The 20874-nt window shown below is 41.5% G+C and overlaps 1 protein-coding gene across 2 annotated transcripts in view; it reads left to right on the top strand.

Annotated features, from left to right (window-relative positions):
* Positions 1-20874, top strand: part of Lims1 (LIM zinc finger domain containing 1) — a 101041-nt gene that overhangs the window by 20144 nt on the left and 60023 nt on the right. The window contains exon 1 of one of the 2 annotated variants that reach the window (XM_021227652.2): positions 4067-5262. The exons of the other annotated variant lie outside the window; for it this stretch is intronic. The gene's annotated coding sequence lies outside the window, so the exon portion shown is untranslated. Of the gene's footprint in view, positions 1-4066; positions 5263-20874 lie in introns of those variants that run through there. 2 annotated transcript variants of the gene reach the window in all.

Genomic DNA, 20874 nt, shown 5'->3' with positions numbered 1-20874 from the left:
ATGCCTTCTGCTGAGGGGGAAGGAAGCAAACAGATTCCAAGATACTAAAAGAAAGGGGAAAATAAAAGGCTTGGAATTCAGGGGATTAGTTAGAAACATTAAGGAACCAAGGCTGAACCCCATGTTTCTAGCTTGTCTAGAATTATTAAGGAGATAGTGCTGTCTCCCACAAAGAACTATTTCTTAAAAGAGTACTGTCTTAGTTAGGGTTCTGTTTCTGTGAAGAGACACCATGACCATGGCAACTCTTATAAAGGAAACCATTTAATTGGGGCTGGTTACAGTTTCAGAGGTTTAGTCCGTTATCATCATGACAGGAAGCATGGTAACATGAAGGCAGGCATGCTGGAGAAGGAGTTAAGAGTTCTACATCTTGATCTGTAGGTAACAGGAAGTAAAACTGTCACACTGGGCATGGCTTGAGCATATATGAGACCTTACAGTAAAACACTTCCTCCAACAAGGCCACACCTACTTCAACAAGGCCACATCTTCTAATAGTATCACTCCCTATGGGCCAAGCATTCAAACACATGAGTCTCTGGGGGCCATTCCTATTCAAACCACCACAAATACTGTCATTCTTTTCAAAGAATGAAAGAATCAGACTGCCCTCAGAGCTTTCTCTAATAGGCATCTTACCTGGTCCCAAAGAAACTCAGACAAGTGACTCAGGTATCTGTTAGCATACCAACATGCATGCCCTGGCTGCCAAGTTCACCCAGCATCTGTGGCCCCTCTCTGCTCACACCTGCCCCCACCTTAAATGTCTCCAGCCCAGAGCTTCCCTACTCTTCCTCAGCTTCTGATTCTCTTAAAAAACTGCCATTTCAGCCATGTGCTCTTAGTTCCACTCTTGGATCTCTCTTGGTTCCCTGTCTAGGCCCCCTCTCTTCTCTCCTCCTCCATCTTCTCATGGCCCAGTCTATCCTGCTGGCCATGTTCAATCTGCTCTGGACTCCTCCAGGTGCCTCTGGCTGAATTCTCCCTCATATCTATAATAAAATCCTTTTTCTCAACTATACTTTGGAATGGTCATGCTCTCATTTTCTTTTCTTTTTTTTAAGATTTATTTATTTATTATGTATACAGTATTCTGCTGCATTCATTCCTGAAGGCCAGAAGAGGGCACCAGATCTCATTACAGATGGTTGTGAGCCATTATGTGATTGCTGGGAATTGAATTCAGGTCCTCTGGCAGAGTAGTCAGTGCTCTTAACCTCTGAGCCATCTCTCCAACCCATCATGTCCTCATTTTCATTCAGATCTCTGCCAGCCTTATCTCTCTCCTGCCATGCCTGTGAGCTACTGTCCTGGGAATTTATTTACAAGTTGCTGTTTTCTCTTGCCACATTGAAGAGGTTAAGATCCAAGTAGGTATTGGCGATTGTAGCTTGCCTAGTTAGACTCAGAAAGCCTCCAAAACTAGCATCATAAAGGATCAAGTTCTGCTATTCAGGGTCCTGTCTTAGCTGTTATGGTTATAACTCCCCTATTATGATACTTTGTTTTGGAAATAATTGAATCTGAATTTGAGACTGTTTGCAAATGTAACAAAACAAACTAAAAATTATAAAGTAGAAGTTAATTTATAAAGGAAGACGCTGTATCATTAATATGCAGATTAAACAAAGGCCTGTTTAATCACTTGCAAGCTAACTCTTATTTGGTGCTCTAATTTCCTGGGGACACTCTTAGTTTTTCAGTGGAGCTGGAAAACTCCAGAAGAGTCAGAACAATCTCTGCCTTTAAAGGAACTTCATGAGAGAACAAAGAACTTCTCTTTAAGAGTGGGGATTTTTCCACTATGATCTCAGAAAAGCCCCTGAGACCTCTTTTTTCTTTTGGAATGAGAAGTACTTTTCTATGAGGCATGTGGTCTCTTCACCTGTTTCCAGAGCTTAGTTAAATATTAAAAGCTTATCTTCTCCATCAGTTATGTCTTGTGGTCTAGTAAGTCACATGGTTAATGGCCGCATACAGGCTTCCTCCTACAGTAGGGCAAGCACTTTTACACAGTGAGCCATCTCCCCAAGTGTCCCCCTTGTATTTCGTTGCATTTATGGATGATGTTTCTCCCTCCCTCCCTTTATTGTTTTTGTACTGGGGATACAACCAGGGCCTTGTGTGTGCTAAGCATACAGTCTACCACTTGGCCAATATTTATCCTCAATTTTTAAAAATCTTATTTAGAAAATCAAGTCCTTTAAGATAATGGCTAGGATATATTGATAAGCTTTTTTTGTTTTGTTTAATTGAGGATTAATGAACTTGTTATGGGCAGCCCTCCAGAGGAGACTACTCAGACATAGTTTATAGCCAATTGAAAGTCTTTATTCCAGCCAACTGAGACTATACTCAGGTATTTGGGAAACAAGTGTAGAGTGAACATTTAAAGCAACGGACCTATAATGGCAAAAACTATGTCTTGGTATCTCTCTCAGCAGCTGGGGGTATGGGGGTGGGGGTGGGGGTGGGGGTGAGGTTTGCACAAGCAAGTAGTTTAACAGAAGCTAAGATAAGCAGTTAGCTGGAGGGGAGGTTTTGTACAAACTAGCAGCTTAACAGGTTAGGGTAAGTTAACTGGGTCATCTTGATCTCCTGTTCCTAGAATAGAGTTGGATACTTTTCCATGTGACTTCCCATCAAGGATATCTAATCCTAGTTAAACCTGAAATGCCCTCAACAGGAATACAAGAGGAAGGAACCTCTGCACTTGCCCTGTCACAAACTAAATTAACGTTCCTCAGGTGAAATAGGGCAGAAGACCAGGGAAGTATTCACATGATACAGGGATAATTAAGACAAAGCTGTTGGATTGTTGAAGTCATCAGAGAGAATGTGTCTAAAGAGGGGAGGGATCTGGGAAGTAGTCATATGTAAAGGCAAGCAAGTAAGAGGAGGTACACATATGATGGTCTGGAAGCTAAGATATTGGGAATTTCTAGGAAACCCTCAGTTAAAAACATCAAATGAGGCCAGGCCTTTAATCCAAGTATTTGGGAGGTAGAAGCAGGAGGATCTCTATAAAGTTTAAGGTTAGCCTGATCTATGTGCTGAGTTCCAGACCAACCAGAGTTACACAGTGAGACCCTATCTGAAAGCAAAATGTAGTTGAGCATAGTGGTATACACTTGCAGTGGTAGTAGATGGGAGGCTGGAAGATCCCAAGTTTGAGTCCAACCTAGGTTATATAGAAATAACCTGTCTCAGCACCGTAACTGAAAAAGAAATACGGGGAGAGAAGGGGGAGGGGGACAGAAGAAGAAAAAGAGTGTGAAGGAAGGGCAGAGAGACCAACTGGCCCAGAGAAGGTCAAATGTAAGGTGATGACCAAACTCTGTGTTGAATGTGGCCTTCTTTTTTGAGACAAGGTCACTCCATAGTTCAGACTTCAAGCCTCCTGCCTCCTTCTCCCCAGTCTTGGGATTACAAGACTATGCTAACATTCCTAGGTAGATGTGTCCTTAATGAGAGATGTCTCTAGATTGCAGTGGGTTGAAAAGTAAATAGAAAGTAGGACTACTCTTAGAAAAAATTGTGTAAAGAATAGAGTGGGGCATGATAATGACTATCGAGTGATCCCAATAGATTCATTTTAAGGGAGAAGATGCTGAAGCCTATTTATAAAATTCATGGTAGGCAAATTCTTGAGAAAAAATGGCTGGCTAGTCCTGAGTGTCTAGATTGGCCTCAATCAGGTTGGCAGTAAGCCTGGCACATTGGCAGGGCAGGGTGGAGGGGTGGTGGAATTGATCATTGAAAGAAAATCTTCCAGAAGATCTCTTAAGGATAAAAAGAAGTGATGAGCTGAGTAGATGTCTTAGTGGTTTAGAGCACTGTTCTTGCAGAGGATCTGGGTTTGATTCCTAGCAGTCATGTGGTGGCTTACAACTATCTGTAACTCCAGTCCTAGAGACTTTCAATGCTACCTTCGGACCTCTGCAGATACCAGGCATGCATGTATTCACACATCATACATACATATATACATACATACATACATACATCACAGACAAAACATGCATGCGCGCACACACCAACACACACACACACACACACACACAAATAAGCTAAATAAAAAGTAGATGGCTGCTGAGGAATGTGTCTCCTTAGGAATACTAACAGAGCCTAGAGCTCTGAAGCTTACTTTGTCTATGCCCGTCTGACGTGACTCCTACCACTCCAAGCACTGAGCTCTTTCCTGTAAGAGGGATGTCCCTCCACATGTCTTTCAGCTGCCTTTTGCTTCTTTCCAACTATATAAAGACTGCTGACACCCAGTGTCTGGAGTTGGGTGATAAAGCAATGAATTGCTTTCTTAGTCTTTTAAGGTTAACCTCAGGCCTTAGAAACTAGAAGCACCATTGTGAAAATGACTCCTTTATAACAAAGGCTAGAGATCTTCTTGTAGTCCCAATGTGTCAAGACATTAATTGAAGAGGAAGGCAGACTGTATTTCTCGTTTTCCCCCCTCAGCTTCAACAAAAGATGCTCGTATTCTTCTCTGGAAAACATCACAGTGTCTCAAGAGATAACTCAGTCAGACTTGTGAGTCCTGAGCACTATAGGCTGTTCCCCTCTTGTTGTATTTGTCTGGGATATCTGCATTAGAAAAAACAATTTGCATTGTTGAACCAGCCAGTGCCCAGCATCCCGGCCTCTAAGTTGGAGGTGGGCTGATGAACATTTAGCTCCTTCTGTGCTGGGTTGTTATTGGTCACTTTTTTGAGATGGTTGCTTTCACATTGCAAATGCTTTTAGTAAGTTTGTGGGTAAATGTTAACTTTGTAAGAATATAAGACAGCTTAGCAGGATATGAGTTAAGACATTTAGGGTGTTGTCTTATTGCTTCAGCACTGTGGAGCTTTTGAGTAACACACTGTGTTACATGATTTGACTGAATACAGGCCAAAAAAAGCCTCAACTTGGTTTCATTGGCTTAAATATAGTTCAAAGCAATAGACACAGAGTTCAGATGAGGAAGTACTGTACAATAAAGGAAGTAAGAGCCTTTAAAGATAATTTGCTCTCATATGCAAGTAGCTGCCCAAGTCCTGATAAATGAGTTGAAATAAATGGAAATACTAGAATAGAGATCCTCTATTCTAAACTAGGAGAGAAAGTGGAGACCCTGCACATGGAAACCTCACGCCTCTGCTGACATTGCAGGGGTGGTTTGTGTGGATAAAGCGACTGGAGTAAAGGAGTCAGGACTGGACAGAAGAAAAGGACCTGACACCAAACCTAGCACCATACAGGGTATTGTTACATTTCTGCAGTTGTTTTAAGTCTCATCTAGCTGTCTGTCTCAGTTACTTAAAGGCAAATAGGAAAGATACTTGTTTACAGGGTATTGTTATATTTCTGCAGTTGTTTTATGTCTCATCTAGCTGTCTGTCTCAGTTACTTAAAGGCAAATAGGAAAGATACTTGTTTAAATTCTCAAGGACCTTTTGTTCTTGCTCTGGTAAGAAAGATACAGCAATAATGAGTCAACCTGTAAAACTGTTTAAAAGAAAAAAAAGGCCATTCTTTGGTTTGGTTTTCATTTTTGAGAAAGGATCATTAGTAATCTGTAATCTTTAACTGTGCTAATTAAAATCTTTTCCCTTTTTATGTACTTAATTGTTGAGTACATATGAAAGCTCCTTTATGTTCCTGTGGTTTCAAAGTGGAAGGCAGTGTGAAGGGCAGCTGTGCTCTGTGTTGGACACTTTAGGTGCTGTGGAGGATTACACTAGGAAAGACTTGAGTTATGCTGTTTTGCTATTGTGTCATATTAATTTTTTATTTGTTTGTTTATTTGATTTTCAAAACAGTGTTTCTCTGTGTAGCCTGGCTATCCTGAAACTCGCTCTGTAAACTAGGTTAGGCTTAAAATCAGAGATCATCTGCCTCTGCCTTCTGAGTGCTGGAATTAAAGGCTTGTGTAACCACACCCAGCATGTTATATTAACTTGTCAGCCATAAGCCATGCCTGTGATCTTTGGAAAGAGAAATGTGCTGTTTTATGTTTAGTGATCTTTTGTCCTTTCTGTGGTAGGAAAAATGCAGCCACAACTAGTCAAAGAATTGTTCTTTATTCATTAATCTGTAAAACTGTTTAAAAGAAGTAGACATTCTTTTTATTTTGTTTTGTTTTTCCTTTTTCTTTTTTTAAAGATTTAGTACTCAATCTGCATATACAACTTTATGTGAGAAACAGGCACCAGTTCTCATTATAGATAGTTGTGAGCCACCATGTGGTTGCTGGGAATCGAACTCATAACCTCTGGAAGGGCAACCAATGCTCTTAACCTCTGAGCCATCTCTCCAGCTCTCTTTTTTCTTTTTTGAGACAGTCTCTCTGTATAGCTATAGCTATCCTGGAACTGGATCCAAGCTGGTCTTTAACTCAGAGATCAGGCTGCCTCTGCCTTCCAGGTGCTGAAATTAAAGGCATGTACCACCATGCCCAGCCTGTTCATTGCTCTGTACCACTGAGCTATTTTTCCTGAAGATGGCCACTTTTAAATTTGGGAATTAATAGTAGGATATTGGTAATGGTCTTGAGAAAATGGTCAGCAGCCAGATTTTCTTCCCTTTGAGACAGGGTCTTATGTAGCCCAGGCTTGCCTCAGATTTGTGATGTAACTGAGGATAACTTTGAACTTCTGATCTTCCTACCTTCACCTCCCAAGTGTTATGGTTACAGTATGGCCGACATCCCTACATCATGTGCTGGGTATTGAACCCAGAGCTTTATGTATGCTAGGAAAGCTCTTTATCAGCTGAGCCACATTTCCACCCCAGCAGCCAGATTTGCAAGTTAGTTTTAATTATTCACTAATGCATGGGCCCATGTGGATATATATATTTGAAAGGGAACGTGGTAGACATTGGTATGGATAAATAACTATGGGAGCGATGATAGATTTGCTTAGGAAGTATACCCTGGTCTCCTGTAGAGTGAATTCTTTGGAAATGATTTGAGTGGAGAAAAAGGAACAAGATTAGAATTCAGTCCTATAACATGATCCCAAGATCACTAAGTTAGCTATGGAAACATACTCACAGAAATCAAAGTAAATATATATCAAGAACGCTCTGTTGCTGAATGCTGTTTTCCCTGTGATTTTAGGCTTTATCAGCCTGCTTGGGCAGGGTTAGGGTGTCGTCCTTTGATCACACTATAGTAAAAGTGTTTGCTCTCCAAGTGAAGAAACTTGTCAGGCTAACAAGAAACCAGGCCAGAATTCTTGTCCAGGCAGCCTCTCATTCCCTGTGCTGCGTGGTAAGAAGTGAAAAGACTGGAGGATTTCTTCCCCGAGTTTGAATATGATCAGCTTGAGTTTTTAGCACCTCTTCCAAGTTCTCAGGGTGCTTTCTGGACTTCATGTCTCTATTCAGTAAATAGGGCTTGTTACATATCTAGAATGATACAGTCCAGTAGAAATGCAATGTGAGCCCAGTATGCACTTTATGATTTTCTAGTAACAGTGTTCAAAATGCCAAAAGAGCAGTGAAGTTAATTTTCATAGTATATTTATTTAGCTCAATATGTCAAATTGTTACTATGTCAAGCTATATGGCCAATTCTAAGTATTCTAAATTATTAAGGAAGTCCACTATATATCTTGTACTACAGTATGTCTCAATTCAGGTTTCAACATTTAAGTTGAAACATGTGGTATGTGGTTGTAAGCTAGAGAACATAACTCCAAGAAAAGACAGTCATCCTCTAAGTGAATCAGAAGCAGAGGTCCTGCTAAAAAGCCAGTGTGGCCAGGGGAGCGGCTTTGCCTAACTGGGAAGGCTCTGGAGGAAGGATGCCCTGCTGGGCTGCTCTCTGAAGGAACATCTATGACCATGTCAAAAACACAATAGGCCTTCCTTCCGCCTGACCAGTCTGAACCCCTTTATCACCCCTCAGAAACAACCCCAGGAAAACCACAGTGCTGTCTGTGAAGATACTGAACTATATTTGGGTAGCAGAGTGTGTGTGCTGGCAAGTCTGCTCACGGTCAAGAATGGAAACCACAGCCTTTGATGTATGGGCCGGGTTTTGCCTAAATTTTTTCTTCTAGTGATATTTTCAGATGGAAACTGTAATGTCTGCCTAAGAAAAGAAATGTAGATGGAAAATTCCAGACCTCCACTCTACCTGGAGCATCATAAACGATAGCCGCAGGCTATCTCTGTGCAGGGGTCATCTTGTATTTATAAGTTCTTCAGTCAGTCCAACTGTGGTTGTTACTTTAAAAAAGGTGGCACTTCTCTTTCATCTTGCTTCCTGTGACTTGTTTCCTTGTGTCTTTGTGTCACCCACCCTTTCCCTTTCCATTATACTTGCTCCTTGGGGGTTGGTGGTAGGTTTTTAGTTGTTTTGTAGTGTTGGCGCACACACACACACACACACACACACACACACACACACACACACACACACACACACAAAGAACACCACCTAATAAACAGCTCTCACTTTAAAGGAAAGAACATTTTTTTCTGGGGTAATTTGAGTGACCATAGCCTGGGAAAACAGACTTAGGTTACCCCAGTTTCATAGTTTTACAGAACAAAGAAAATCATAAATCTAGGCAAGTCTTCAGTACATGGTGGGTACATCATGGAGTGGTTACAAGATGGGGGAAGGTTTTCTATAAGCCTAAGGTACTGATGGCAGTCTTAACCTTTGGATTGGTGAAAGCCAGTAGTCTGCTGAGTTAACAGATTCCGAAAGTTTTCATCTATTAGACACAGGATGTGGATCTGACACAGAGGTGGACAAGGAATGGCTGTTCTAGGGGATATAGCTAGCCTAAGACATGGTAATTAGTCTCTGGACCTGCAGCATTCCAACCTCTCCACAATCCTGTAGACAGCTTTTTCCAGGAGTTCTTGTGTAGGGACAATTGGCTCAGAACCCCCAAGACCAAGTTCTCAGTACAAAGGAGATTTATTTGCCTCAGAGGGACAAAGATCAGGGAATAAAGACAATGACAGGAGATAGAGAATGAAGGAGAAGGGGAAGGGAACAAAAGAGAGAGGGAAGGGGTATTTGTCCCAGAGGGGCAAAGGACTGTCTCTCAATAGAGAGGAGACTTGCATGGCCCATTGGCAAATGGTGGTTTATAAAGTTAAAAGGGAAACCCCATGTTAGGATAATGTGTTTAATTTTAATTGGGCATGTTAGTTAGGTGAGCCAAAGGGAGCTTTTGATTGTTGGACTTCAATACTTTTATAGCTGGACCTTGGTCAGCATCAGGAGGTGGAAATGACCAAATAAGGGAATAGACCTCGGTGGCAGCTTTAGGAATGTCATCTTAACAGTTTTAGCAAGGCAGAGGGAATGAGGGAGAAGGGCAAGGCCGGCCAGAGTCATGTTTGCCAGGCCTGGGCTGGCTAGAGTCCCTTTCTTGTTTACAGTAGGAAGCTATGTAGGAAGAAACAGTCTTGCTTATGGTATGGTTCTCTTAGGCATGGGACTTTAATTCCGTTCTCTTCATCTGAAAATGAGGAGGACTGGGCCCGCATTTTGCATCTTGAAGTAAAAAAATTTTAGATTGTAGTTAAAACTCATAACAAGTGAGCTGTGCTGGCATACCTTGGGTTCAGAAGTTCGAGGTAAAGGTGAGCTTCATAGCAAAGGCTGGGGGTGGGGCTCATATAGCTTCTAAGAAGCTCCTAGTGGTTATATAAGCAATAAACAGTTGCTGAGGGAGCAGAGACTCTGGAAGCATCCAGGAATACAGCATTAGTAGTCACTTGCCACCTACACTCCTTCAAGTAGCTCCAATAAACTCATCAGTGAGCCAGTTCCTTTGGCCTATCATTAGTGCCTGTTGGAGTAAAATACATACAATTTACCATTCGAATGGTTCTTTTAATTTAATTTGACATGTATGACATGTGTGCTTGGTGCCCATGAAGACCAGAAGAGGGTGTTGGAAGAGGGTGTTGGATTCCCCTGAAATTGGAGTTACAGATAGTTGTGAATTCTCATGTGGTTACTGGAAATTGGAAATCAAACCCGGGACTTCTACAACAATAGCCAGTGGTCTTAATGCTGAGCCATCCCCCCCCCTGAATTAGGTTTTTGTTTGTTTGTTTTGTTTTGTTTTTCAAAACAGACTTTGAAACCTGTCCTGGAACAACTTCTCTAGAACAGGCTGGCCTCAAACTCAAAGAAATCTGCCTGCTTCTGACTCCTGAATGCTGGGATTAAAAGCCTGTGCCACCACTGCCCAGCTTGTTTTTTTTTTTTTTTTAATTTATTTAACCTTTTTTTTTTTTTTTTTTTTGGTTTCTTTTTTTTTGGTTTTTCGAGACAGGGTTTCTCTGTATTGTTTTGGAGGCTGTCCTGGAACTCGCTCCTCGAACTCACAGAGATCCATCTGCCTCTGCCTCCCAAGTGCTGGGATTAAAGGCGTGCGCCACCAACACCTGGCTTAACCTATTTATTTTATGTGCATTAGTGTGAAGGTGTCAGATCCCCTGTAATTGGAGTTCTGGACAGTTGGGGAATGCCATGTGGTTGCTGGGAATTGAACCCAAGTGCTCTGGAAGAGCAGCCAGTGCTCTTAACCGCTGCGCCATCTCTCTAGCCCTGAATGGTTTTTAAATGTAATAATATTAAGTAAATTCACAGTGTTCTGCAGCTATCGTCACCATGCACCTTCAGAGTGTCTCAACCTCCCAGACTCAATCTCTGATTGGGGCCATGAAACTTTTGGGAGCTCTTCAATAGTGATCCCAACTTCCCCATCCCCACTGCCCCATGCCATGCCCCTGGCACCCACTTTCTATCTTTCTTATGTATTTGGTTACAATGGATACTTCCAGTAAGTAGAAACATACAGTAGCCTGTTTTTTCACTTGGTGCAATGTCTTCAAGGTCTATCATAAATCACATGTTAGAATTTCCTCTCTTTAAAGGCTGACTCATATTCCTTTATTTCTGTGTATCACATTTTGCTTATTCATTCTTATGATGATGTACCTTTTAATTTCGCTGTTGTGCATGGTTATTAGTCAAACAGTTTGACTACATATACAAAAAAGTGAATAGATCCATAGCTATCACCCTGCACACAACTCAACTCCAAATGGAATAAGGACCTCAACATCAGGTCAGATACCCCTGGATCTGATAGAAGAAAAATAGGGAATAGTCCTGGACTTCTGGAGGAGGAAAGAGCTTTCTGAACAACACTAATAGCACAGGCACTAAGACCAACAATTAATAAATGGAACCTTGGGAAGATGAAAAGCTTCTGTATGTCTGAGAATAACAACATTCAGGCTAAGTGGCAGGCTATAGAATGGGAAAAGATCTTTACTAAGTATACATTTGATGGAAGGTTAGTATTTAAAATATATAAAGAACAAAAAACCTAAACATCAGGAAAACAAATAACACAATTAAAAAATGTTGTACACAACTAAGTAGAGAGTTCTTCAAAGATGAAACACAAATGGATGAGAAACACTTAAGAGAAATAAATGTTCAACATCCTAGTATTTACTCATCATGTGCATTGTTGCTCATTCAGAACAACCAGATTGCAGACATCTTGGATGTTCATCAGATGATGAAAGGATAATGATAATGTACATTTACAAAATGGAGTATTATTTGGCTGTTAAGTAACACAAACTTGCCGGGCGGTGGTGGCGCACGCCTTTAATACAACCACTCAGGAGGCAGAGGCAGGCGGATCTCTGTGAGTTCGAGGCCAGGCTGGACTGACAGCCTCCAAAACAATACAGAGAAACCCTGTCTCGTAAAACCAAAAAAAAAAAAAAAAACCCACAAACTTATGAAATTTGCAGGTAAATGGATAGAACTAGATTAAAAAATAATAATCCTGAGTGATATAACAGACCCAAAAAGACAAATGTTCCGTTTTCTCTTACATGTGGATACTAGCATTTACATTTTGAATATGTGTGCTACACTGTAAATAATCACACAGGTTAGGTACTTAGTGAATAAATTGTTATGGAGCAACAAAGGGGAAACTAGAGTAGGAGGATTAAGTAGGGGATGACAGAGAATATGGGGAGGAACAACTAACACTAAAGGCCATTTGAAAAGCTATATAGAGGCCTGGTGCGATAGCTCAGGTTAAGAACAACTACATGACAGTTTACAACCATCTATAATGAGATCTGACCCCCTCTTCTGGCATGCAGATATACATGCAGACAGAAATATAGATATATACATTTATACATATATACACACACGCATATTTTAATGCTCCTTTAGTTTATATTTTACAGAATAATATATTTCTTCATTGATGGTCTGGTAGAATTCTCAATGAATCCATCTGGCCCTGGGTTGTTTTGTTTTTTTAGTTGGGAGACTTTATTCCTTTTATTTTACAAGTGGTCATGGGACTATTAAATGACTTACTTGATTTTATTTAAGTTTAGTAGGTTATAGTTCATGGAATTCATTCATTTCACTTAGGTTTTCTAGTTTGGTGTAATACGGATTAGTTATTTATATTATATGTGTATGGGTGTTTTGCCTGCATGTATGTATGTGTACCACATGCATGCAGTGCCCACAGTGGCTGTCAGATCCCCCAGGACTGAGTAATAGATGGCTGTGAGCTCTTATGAAGATACTAGGAGTTCAGCCTGGTCCTCTGGAAAAGCAGTCAGGGCTCCTAATCATTGAGCTCTCTCTCCCCAGCCCTAAGGAATACAGACTTTTAAAGAATGTCTTTATGATTCTTTGCATTTCAATTTCCTTTGTGTGTCTATTATAATGTGCTCCTTTTCATCTCTATTTTTGTGATTTGGGGCTTCCTTTTTTTTTTCTTGTTGTTTGTTTGTTTTTTTGCAGTAGGGTTTCTCTGTGTAGCCCTGACTGTCCTGGACCTCACTCTGTAGACCAGTCTGGCCTGGAACTTACAGAGCTCCACCTGCTTCTGCCTTCCAAGTACTGGGATTAAAGGCGTGCGCCGCCGCCGCCACCACCACCACCACCACCACCACCACCACCAACCACCTAGCTTCATACACAGATCTTAATGCTCACTGAGCCATCTTCCTAGTCCCACGATGATTACATTTTTATTTTATATATTACATTTACTTTGTGTGTAGGGGCACACAAATAGCATTGGTGTAGAGAAAAAAAAGACACTTTGCAGTTCTCTCCTTCCCCTGTATGAGTTCTGACATTAAAAAGCAGTTACTGAGCCTGGAAACATGTACTTTTGCACACTGAGCTGTCTCACCGGCCTTGCATTTCGTTTTTTATAAAGCCTTCTGTTAAATGGAACACTTAAAATGTTACTTCAACAATTGCAAAAAGCAGCAGATTCACAAACAGGCACTAGAGGGTGCTGTTTTGTTAATTGCAAAAAGCAGCAGATTCACAAAGAGGCACTAGAGGGTGCTGTTTTGTAGCACAGACCAGGTTAGTTGCTTGGTGTGTTTGCCTGCCCACAAAAAAAATAATTTCTTTGTACAATTCTTGTTTTTTTCTGCCCATAATGCAAATAAATATTGTTTTTAATCCTCACCTATAAATTATGCAGATTACAAATTAACTTCTAAGAAGGTATTCTTATCACTTTTTTATCATTATCTTCATCATATCTACTAATTGGTGTCTGCTCTATGAAAGTCCATATACTGGGAATTTTATGAATTGTGAACTTGTTTTGTAAACGCAGGGTCTAGCCAGGTGTGGTGGCACACACTGTTATTCCCACTGCTCAAGAGGAATGCAAATGCAGGAGAGGATCCAGACCAGCCAGAGCTGCATAGTGAAACCCTGATCCAAAATAAATAAACAAACAAACAGAACAGGGTTTCACTACATAGGACCAGACTAGTCTCATATTTCTGACTTTTGCCTCCTGAGTGCTGGAGTTACATCTGAACACTTCCATACCCTGCTAAACGTATTTTAGACCAAGACACTTGATAGATTTTGTTGTTGTTGCTTTGTAATGCAGTCTCCTAAGGTTGCCTGGCTGCTCTTCACAGGCTACACCACTGAACTTCATCTCTTACCTCTACATCAGTCCTAGAAAGTACACCATTGTACGGATTGCATTGCAGAGTTAAGTAGTTGCCAAAAGGCTCCTCTAGCTAGTCAACTGCAATGTAACAGTTCATGCTAAACTATAATACTTTCTTCCCCAAACATTAGATTTTAAAGGAACTTTTTTTTTCCACTAAAGGGATCATGGATGTGATTTGAAAGGCTTAGAAAGCCTTGTACTCAAAAGTAGCTTTTTAACATGGTTCGGTTTCTATGTTTCTAGTCACAGTGTTACTACCAAATGAATATGTTTTGTGGGGAATTTGTAGTTTTAAGAATTAATACTTTTAGCTGGGCAGTGGTGGTACACGCCTTTAATCCTAGCACTTAAGAGACAGAGGCAGGTGGATGTCTGTGAGTTTGAGGCCGAGGCCAGCCTGGTCTACAGAGCGAGTTCCAAGACAGCCAGGGCTATACATAGAAGCCCTGTCTTGAAAAACCAAGAGAAAAAAAAGAATTAATACTTTTTATTTTATGACTTTTAAATTTTTTTTGGTTTTTCGAGACAGGGTTTCTCTGTGGCTTTGGAGGCTGGTCTCGAACTCACAGAGATCCGCCTGCCTCTGCCTTCCAAGTGCTGGGATTAAAGGCGTGCGCCATCACCACCCAGTGACTTTTTTATTCTTGCTTGCCACAGTTTTAGTAGAATGGAACTTTCTATTTTATGTGCTGGGCAAAAAGTAAGCTTGGTGTCGTGTTTAGAAGAGCTGTTGGTATTCTATATCGTATAACTTTGGTAGTTTGTTAATTTGTTTAGGATTAACCCCTGGTCTTTGGATACCAGCAGGCTGGGGAAGTAGGACTCATTTAGAGAAAAAGAGGGTGTTTCTCTTCCCCTGGAGGGCAGTTCCTTTTCCTGCTCAATATGGTATGACTTGCAGTGCTATCTGCTGAGTTGTGAGCCCTTTGACCTGGGTACTCACCAACCCACTGGTTTCTTTTCTTAACATTTGTACCAGTACAAGGTATAGTTGAGACTGAGAGCCTGTTTTTTTCTTTTCATATACCTAGCCCTTAGCCTTTCAAGTTTAATGATTGTGTGGGTCTTTAGGGCATTCCTTCTTGAAGTGTGGTATCCATTATATTAATTTCAAAGTTAACATCTGCTAAGGGGAAAAAAAAAGCCTGGTAACTGAGTGGCTTTAAAATATTTAGCAGCTGGTCTTTTTCAAAAGTTTGGTATCTCTACCACAAGAAATATTTAAAAGTCAATTGAGACATCCCATGATTTAGGATGCAAGGAAGTCAGATTATCCTGAAACAGACTTCAAACTCAATACAGGCATAGAGAGCTGTGGTCATCTTTACAGGGTGGAGTAGCTTTGACATGTCCTAAGGGGTGAGAGTTTTCATCTGCAAGGAGCTGACAGCACCATGCTGAGCTTCAGCAGCTGAAGATCAGACAGGCAAACATGCCTGGGATCCCTGCACTCAAGAGTCTCAGCAGGAGAATCCAGAAAAGGCAAACAAAAAGAGATGAGGATCATAGTCTACATCTTATAACATTTACCAAGACAAGGCTTCTTTATAGGAAGGCATCAGCCTTGTCTGGCAGATTGTGTCTTTGTGAACCAACGGCCTTGTTTTGTAAATTTCAGTTTTAACGTATGTAGGTTCATGTGTATCTGTGTACATCACTAAGAAAAAGTTTCACACTGTATAAATTCCTTCTCATGTTTCTGTGAAGTTCCTGAACTGGAGTTACTCAGCAAGCATTTCTGGTCTACATGCTGTTTGCCATATTCTTGGGAACATTGAGTGAGGGAGATGGCCAAGTGAGTTGCATATCACTGCTTCACTGGGAGCCCTGGAAGGTTCCACAGAATGGAAACAGCATGAACCACAAGTTCATTTGGATAGAAAACGGCAGAATCAGACACAGTGTGTGCTGATCTGGAGAGCAGTCAGGAAAAAACCAGCTAGTTGTTGGAAGAAGCAGGTGGATGGATCTCTTGAGTTCAAGGTCAGCTTTGTCTGTGTCGTGAGTTTTAGGTCAGGACTACATTTGAGACCCTGCCTTAGGAAAAAAAAAGTATTAAATTGGGGGAAAATAACAAATTGTACAAGTGAATTAGTAATACTATGGGCAGAGTTTCTATCTTCTATATTCTTTCCATATTATTTACAGATTAGTTTTGAAGCCTATACACAGATTCTTAGTTACCTACTTAGTTATGCCTAAAAGTAAAGCTTCTTGTCTGTTCTTAATAGTCTTAGTGATATACTTAATTGTTAGAGTATCTTACATTGATTGTTTAATCTTATAGTTAATGCCTAATAAGTTTCTTACTCTGTTTTTCCTTTAAGTGAGCTCCTTATTTAAATCTTCTGTTGTATTGAACATTATTTGGAAGTAAATAGGTTAACGGGATGGTGGTGGCGTCCTCAGTGCTGGGCCTAACAAGCACTCTAAGTATACTCCTAGCTCAGAATATGCTTTTAGCATTGGTTACCTATCAAATGGTGACCTTTTGTTTCTGCTCATGCGGTAGTGGAACACTTAGTAATTATGGTATCCCTACTTCACCTTGTGAAAATTGTGTGCTTGTAATGCCTGTAGGAGCCACATGGTGGCAGAAAGAGCGCTTAGAAACTGCAGCCTAAGTCTAAGATATCTGTATTGTATGTATTGTATGTTTGCATTTGTTTGTTTATTTTGGCTTTTGAGACAGGGTCTCATTCTAGTACAGGCTGGCCTCAAAATCACTGTGTGGTCAGGCTGGCCTAAAGTTCTGACAGTCCTCTTGTCACAGTACCCTTAGTGCCAGTGTTACCAGCAGGAGCCACTGTTTTTATTTCTTTGCTTTACAACAGAAATTGACAAAAAGAGATTCTAATATACAGCAGCCATCTAAAGTTAAGACATCACAAGTGTGCTTGAAACCTTTCTTCTTCCAGTTTAGCTAGCCTCCCTGTGCTTTTCTAGAAGGAGACAACTTAATGAGTTTGGTCTCTGTTACCTCTGTGGATGTCTTTATGGTTCTGTTACATGCTTAAATTTTCTTAATAGTAAAACAGGTTGCTTATTAATGGGTTTCTACCGTGTATATGTTTGTGTTACTAAGCAATGTGCGATTCTCAGGTTTTTATGGTTTTCGAATGTGAATTTATGTAGCTGTAATGAGTTGGTTTTCTCTTGTTGCTATCTGATATCACATTGAAGAGAGTACAACTATTAAAACTGAGTTTCTTATTAGAAGACTTGGAGAGAAGTGATATGGTGATGTGGTTATAAATAAGGCCTCTGAGTGCAAGGTGGCCGTCCAGATCTAGTGCTATACATACCAGTGTAGGCCTTGTTTCTGCCACTCATTTCACAGGGTACCTTGAGGGCTAAATCCAGTAAATATAAAGCATTAACACCAATTGTTGCTATATAGAATCTTTAATAAAAAGATGACAGTTATGTAAACAGCATGGGTGGATTTTATGTTGTTTACTGAGCCCCAGAGGAACAGAGGTCTTCTTGAAATAAGGGAAGAATATTGAAAATAGATCGTGAAGGCAGTTATGGTGGTTTCCTCCTGAGGATGCATGTTTTCTCTAAAGTAGGAGGGGTCATCTGGCAGGAGTGGGAGAGCCGGTGTAAAAGGAGTAGAAGATCAGGGAACGTTGCTAAGGACTTGAAGTGGTCTCATTCAGGACCTGGCTCAGCATGTAAAGGAATCGCCCATGTAGGTGTGTGTGCTGTTCTTGATTCTCAGCAACATGCTTGCCTTAAAAAGCATGAACCCTGCTCCCACCCCAACACACACACACACACACACACACACACACACACACACACACGAACACATGCACTCACTCACTGAATGTCTTCTTCCTTCTGCTCCTGTGGCTCAAATTGCTGTGTGAAGGACTTCCAAACTCTGTATCTCTAAGCTTATAATCCTTCCTACCCTGAATTCAAACTCTTTACAGCTTTTCCCATATGACACATACATCATGTAGACTAGATTCAAAATAGGATTCAGAGTTCGTCAGTCTATCAGTCTGTGCACCTGGTAGTTATACCCCAAGGCAGCCCTCAGTCTCCACTTAGAATGCTCTTTCCTCTGTTTCAGTAACCTCCTTTTGGAATTTAACATATCCTGAATGTACTTTGTGTGGTCTTACTTGCCATTGTGTCTAATTAATGTCCCCAGAGGCCTCATTAGAAAAAGCTATTAGGAAAATGTTTTAATACAAACATGAAATGACTCTTGTGTACTCTCATTGCCTGAACTTTATTACACTGTCGCCATACTCGGTTCACATTCTTTTCCTCTCTTAATTAAATATTTAAAAGCAGATTTCAGGTATCAGTTGGTAGCATCTTGGTATGAATCAGAGTTGGCCTCTGAGAAGGACACTTCATTAGGAAACCATATACCTGACAAAAAGAGCAGACTCCTCAGTATCATTTAATGCCTGGTTTGTAATCACATGTCCCCATTTGTTTTAAGAATATCCTTCAATTGTTGGTTGGTTTAAACCGGCATCTAAATAGTCTATTAGGTTAGTAATATATTTGATTGTTAAGATCCTGTCTCAAAAACAAATGGTCATATCAAAAGAAAGAGGACTCTAGCAATCAAATTCAGGTCTTCATATTTGCAAGGTAAATGCTTAACCTTCTGAGTCACCCTCATGCAACCCCCCATACACCTTTGGAGACAGGGTCTGACTTAGTCAGACTGGCCTTGCACTCACTGAGTACCAGGAATGATTTTCAATTTCTGATCCCTCTGCTGCCACCTTCCCAGTGCTGGGCCCCACCACACCCAAGTTTTTTGGTTTTTGGTGCCCCCTCCAAGGGTTTCTCTGTGTAGTCCTGGCTGTTCTGAACTCACCCTGTAGACCAGGCTGACCTCAAACTCACCTGTTCTGCCTCCCGAGTGCTGAGTGCTGGTTTTACAGGCGTGTGCCACCACCACCCGGCTACTACAACCAGTTTTTACATGGTACTAGAGATAGAACCCACAAATTTGTGCATGCTAGAGAAGCACTCTGCCAATGGAGAGATATCCCCTGGTTAATTTTGTGAGCTTTTAAGAATACTTTATTATAGTCACAGTAGGCTTTACATGCTAGCCTTTCAATGAGCAAGAGCAAGATTCCGGCTACATGAAGTACAGCTCAGGCTGTGCTTCACCAGGTCTGTTTTGTTGCTATGTAGATAAAAGAATGTGAAGAAAAATGTTAGCAATGCCAGAGCCCGCTGCCTCCCTCTCTGCCCCTCCTAGTCCATTACCTTGGCTTCTCCACTTTGCTTCCTGGAGCACCTCACACCCTTCCTTCTGTTTTGTTCACCACCATCCTGGCTCTCGCAGTGGCCTTCCTTATTCTGCCACTTACACTCTTGTTGCATTGCCTGGGTCCTCATCCCCCGCCCCTGTTCACAGGAGAAGGATCCTTAGCCTACATTGATCTTGTGAATCCTACTTAAAATAGCAGCTTTGGCGTGGGGGAGGTTCAGTGGGTAAAGCATTTGTGGCACATGCATGACAACTGGGATTCAGATTCCCAACACCCGTGGAAATGCCCCCTTGTCCCCGTTCCAGCACTCGGGAGGTAGAAACAGTAGCCCATGAACAATCTGGCTGGCTAGCAAGTTCTGGGTGGAGAGTAAACAAGGAATACATCCCAGTGTAAAACTCTGACTTCCCTGTGTATCTGCACACACAGGAGATCACACACATGAGAATACTCATACACACCTGCAGCTTCATGTCTTTCATGAATTAAGAGCACTGGGCTCATTAAGACATGCTCCTTTCTGTCCCTGTGATCTCATCCCTCTGACTTTGCCCCTAGCCACTTGGTTAGGTCCTGGCACAGGCCTTCCAGGGTTAAGGGATTGTACTTCTGACTCAGGAAATTTACCAACTGGTCTGTCCTCCTACCATCACAGTCTCAGAACTTGAATTGTTTGTTTGGTTTTTCAAGGCAGGGTTTCTTTGTGTAACCCTAGCCATCCTGTCCTGGAACTTGCTCTGTAGACCAGGAACTCTCAGAGATCTACCTGCCTCTTCCTCCTGAGTTCTGGGATTAAGGGCATACACCACCATCCCCAATTGAAATATTTTTTAATGCAGGCTTATTTATATGATCATATGATCAGTAGCAGTATCCCCTTAGCCTGTAGGCAAGAGCAGAGCCCAACCTGTGATGGGTGTGAGAGTTAGCCGTTGGATGGGTAGACATAGTGTGTTCTCTGTGCCTTCCAGAATGTGATTGTAATGAGTGTTTGTATCTCTTTGACCCTTACTCACAAGAGCCTTGTCTGAACCCAGGTTACTTTTCATACTAACCTGAAAGCTGAGGTCTTGGCTTAGAAAGGCTGTGATTCACTAGGAGGTGGTGGCACACACCTTTAATTCCAGTACTTGGGAGACTGAGGCAGGCGGATCTCTGTGAGATCAAAGTCAGCCTGGACTACATAGTTAGTTCCAAGACAGCTAGGGCTGGTACACAGAGAAACCCTATCTTGAAAAACAACAACAAAATCCTTGATTCTGCCATTCTTGTCATCTTCCTGACAGGTTGTCACATTCACAGAGCCTCCGCATGCTGCACCCTCTATGTCCCTCTTCTCTCTCTACAGAGGAATTTCCTCAGTTCCCACCAACCAAAGATATTTTAGTCAGTACACTTCCTCAAAATGTTCTGAATCAAGTCGTCCCGTCCCCCCCCCCCCCGCTTTGTCTTCCATGCATTGCTCTCTCAGTGTTCTGTTCTCCCTTCCACCAGTGCTTCCCACTGTTGGAGAGCTCCTACCAAGTCTTGACATAAAACAAGGGTCTACTTGCGGGGCAGCGGTGGTGCGCGCCTTTCAT

This window comes from Mesocricetus auratus, unplaced genomic scaffold (genome assembly GCF_017639785.1).
Source record: "Mesocricetus auratus isolate SY011 unplaced genomic scaffold, BCM_Maur_2.0 Super-Scaffold_100027, whole genome shotgun sequence".
NCBI lineage: Eukaryota > Metazoa > Chordata > Mammalia > Rodentia > Cricetidae > Mesocricetus > Mesocricetus auratus.
Note: the sequence above shows the minus strand (reverse complement) of the source record. Positions and strands in the feature narration are given on the sequence as shown.